Below are 4,149 nucleotides of genomic sequence, written 5' to 3' on the forward strand. Positions count from 1 at the left end.
TAGCCAGTTTGTTGATGGTCCGAAAAGTGTCTTGATGTCTTAACAGTCTGTATGTGTTATTATGAGGTAGTTGTTCGTGTAACTCTGAGGCCACATCATTGAAGAGCGGGCACTCGTAGACCACATGGTCAGGAGTGCCTTCCGGAGCACCACAGTCACACGTAGGTGTCGCCTTTTTCCCAAATCGACATAGATATGTCGAATAGGGTCCATGCCCAGTGAGAAAATGGATGAGTCCCCTGGTTGGTTCAAAATAAGTCATTTCTATTCTTTCCCTGACGTCTGGCAGTAATTCGAAGGTCCTGCGTCCTGTTTCTTCACTTGCCCATGAAAGTTGCCATAGCTGTTCCCCTTTCAATCTGATCTCAACTTTGTTGTCAGTCCTACTCCCCAGAATTTCCTCTGTCTTGTCCAAGTTTCCCTTTTTTTCCCAGTACCAGGCGGCCTGCTCCCGAATTTTAATATCTAGTGGGCAGAGTCCCATTATGACTAACAGGGCTCCTCCTGGTGTAGTTCTGTAAGCCCCCGTTGATCTCATAACCATATTCCTCTGCACTCTTCTTCTCACTGTCATGGCAGGCACCACCCTCGTGAGCCTGTGCACCCAGACTCCTGACCCGTAACCCACTATGGAGGTGAGTATGCTGTTGTGATATAGTTTGATGAGATGTGGTGGGAGGTGGAAGCGTTTGTGTCCAATGGAGATGAGGTTGTTGAGTACTTGTAGAGCTCTTTGTGTTACGGTTTCAATGTGTCTACCAAATGACCACTTCTCATCAATGATGATATCCAGATATCGAGTCTCTCGTCGCCTTAGAACAGGTAGGCCCTCTATCCTAACAGTTGGATTTCTTACTGACTGTCCCTTTAGAAGAAGATATGTTGATTTAGTCGGTGAAATTGTCATCTTTGTATCTCGGCACCAGTGTTGTAGTGTTTGTATTGCTTGTTCTATTTTTGGCTCAATGTCTTCTCGGCTTCGGCCGCCAACCAGTAGAAGGAGGTCATCTGCGTAGGCTATCACCTCCAGCACTTCATTAGTTTGCTGTAATTTATCCAATAAAGGTTCCATGTGGATGTCCCAGAACAGGGGACCTAGCACGGAGCCCTGGGGACATCCCTTCGTGATTGTTTTCCTTACCCTTGTGCTAGGGGATGATAACCAGACCTCCCGGTCCTCACAATAGCTCCTCAGACACCCATATAGCGGCCCTGGACACTCCTTCTCCCGTAAACAGGAGAAGAGCGAAGGTCACCACAGGTTGTCGAAGGCGCCACTTATGTCCACCATGATGCCGACAACATACTTGTACGGGGTAGAGCCACAGACCTCAGCCGCCAGGGCGATTGCATCAGATGCCGAACGCCCCGGCCTAAAGCCGAATTGCCTGCTGCTCATCCCGCACAGCACTCGGTGCGCAGCCAGTCTGTCAGCTAGCAGTCTCTCCAGGACCTTCCCAAGCAGATCAAGCAGGCAGATTGGCCGGTACGATTTTGTTTCTGCTGGGTCTTTATCGGCTCCTTTTTTGATGATAACTACATTTGCCCTTTTCCAAATTAGAGGGAACTTTTGCTGCCTCAGACATTCGTTGTATAGGTAAGTCAGAGGGGCAACTATCTGGGGAGCCAGGAATTGCACCACCTCCGCCACAATGCCATCTGGCCCGGGAGCCTTCCCTATCTTCAGGGTTTTTATGTGGGCAGCTACCTCCTCTTCAGAGAATGGGTAGACTGCCGTATCATTTCCATATATGTTGCTTCTATAGTGCTCTCGTAGCTGCCGTTGTTCATTTGTCTCTCCTTCCGCTGTATCATCAGGCAGCAGGGACTGGAGAAGAACCTCGGCAGTTTCCTGCCAGGATTCTGTCATCTCGTCCCCACGCCTGACGGTTGAAAGCTCCATCGGAGAGCGGATTTTTTTTCTCGGACAAGCTTGTAGGGAATTCCCCAAGGATCGAGAGCAAGTTGGTTTAGAACAAAGTGTTCCCAACTTTTGGATCGTACTTCTCGTAGGTGTTTGTGGAAATTTTCTTTTGCTTCCCGGTACAGTTGCAGCCATCTTTGTTTCTCAAGCCAGACGACACTGCGCTGGTAGTACCTCCTGAGCCTTCTGACAGACCGACGCATCTCCTCCAATTCGGCTGACCATGGTGACGGAGAGGCCGCTATGGCCTTCCTTCTAGTAGGTACGGCGGCCTTCACTGCTCGAGTTATTGCTGTAGTTAGTTCTTCAGCTCTTTTGTCAATGTCGATGTCCAAAAGTCCGTCACCTTCTGGTAGTGCAGGAATGTCGCACTCCCTGGCAAGTTTCTCCCAGTCGGCTCTTTTATAGTTATATTGCAACTCCCACCCCATGGCCCAGCGACTGTCCCTGTTCCCCACACTGAAAGAGATAAGATTATGGTCACTGGTGGTTGCATTCTCTATCACTTCCCACTGCTGAATTAGGTGCACCGTGTTGGGCGTAGCCAGGGTCACGTCAATGTTTGTGCCCTGGCCACCTCCCGCCACATAAGTCGGAGGATTTCCAGGTTTATTGACTACCACCAGCTGCAAGGCCATAATGGCCTCTTCTGCCTTCTCTCCATTTGAGTCCCTGGTGCCGCTGTACCATAGGGGGGATTTAGCATTTATATCGGCAGTTATAATTACTTTACGCCCCCGCAACGCCGTGATGACTGTGGTAAGATGTGCCAAATGTCTTTCAATATCATCAGCATACTGAAAATACATATTGATGAGGACGATGGTGCCAGATGGAGATTGCAGCTCCACGACGTTACAGTGGCTGGATGAGAATTGTGTGAGAACTATGGCTCTCATAATTCTATTGGTTATAATTATTGCCGATTTTGGGTTTTCTCCACTACTTATGACTTGCCATGTCGCGGCTGTGAATGCTAGTTTCCCATTTAGGGAGTACTGCTCTTGCAGACAGATCAGATCCAGTCTCCTCTCCTCCACTTCCTTACATAGCTCCTGCATCACTAGTCTACTGTTGTGGGCGTTTAGTTGTCCAATGGTGATTTTTGTCATTTAGTTATTATGGAGAATATGTATGTATTCTGTCATTTGGCCAGGTCTTATTCCAGTCAAACATGATACGTCCTTTTGCTAGAACTGCTTGTGCGTAAATGTCGTCCAAGTCAAATTTTTCCCCGCGTCTTTCAAAAAGTTTCTTGAGTAAGTCCCGCAAGGCTCCGAAGTCGGTGGGGAGATTCACTGACTTTAGCTGGATTCTGTCTACGGCCTCCATTACCGAGAAGGTGACTCTCCTGCCATTTTCGTGTCCCACCCGGACCACGTGTCTTAAGGCAGTGGTCAGGGTAGTCGGCTGCTCTAGTCTCGCTAATTGCATGGTAAATTCAAGGTTAGGATAGACCCTGACTGGGTCGATGGGTGGCAATCTCACGACAGGATCTTTCGTGGATAGTTCATTGGAGCTCGTTATTGTGTTCTCCTGTAGTGGTTGTTTTGTATTACTGTTCTCTTTCGTTGGGATTGCCACCGTCTCTGTTGCAGGATGCCATTGCCGTTGATCTTTAGTCGGCGTAGTCCTCCGGCTTTGGGAGGAGGGAGACTTGACTATAAGAGGCTCAGTTTGAGTTCCTCTGTCAGTTGTGGTGGATTCCGTCTGAGTGCTCTCATCCTTTGTAGTGGCTGAGGCGTCAGTGAGCGACCTCAAAAACATCTTAAAGGCACTTGCCCTCATGGCATCCCTCCTCCTTTTGCTCGGGGATTTTCTTTTGGTCATCCTGTGTGCTTTGGCTTGTTCAGCCATAGTCTATCGTTGAGATTAATCTTTGCTCTAAGAGTCTGTAGGTGGGGCAATTCCGCCCAGTGGCGCCACAAGGTTTTTTGCCCCTTCTTTTACAGGGGATGCAGACTGTTGTTGCCTTACAGTCTTTACGGACATGTCCGTCTTCGCCACATTTTGAGCAGGCCGACCCCCTGGTACAGCGCCTCAGAACGTGGTCGAGATCTCCACAGTTGTGGCAACGCGGTACCACAATATAGTCTCGTGTATTTATGGCGTGAAAGCCGATATAGAGTCTGCCCATTGTAGTGATCTTTTTCCACATTTGAGCTGAGACCTCAGCGACGTGGTGAACCACGTAACGGTCCCGAGGTCCTGATTTAAATCTCAAT

This window comes from Schistocerca americana, chromosome 3 (genome assembly GCF_021461395.2).
Source record: "Schistocerca americana isolate TAMUIC-IGC-003095 chromosome 3, iqSchAmer2.1, whole genome shotgun sequence".
Taxonomy (NCBI): Eukaryota; Metazoa; Arthropoda; class Insecta; order Orthoptera; family Acrididae; genus Schistocerca; species Schistocerca americana.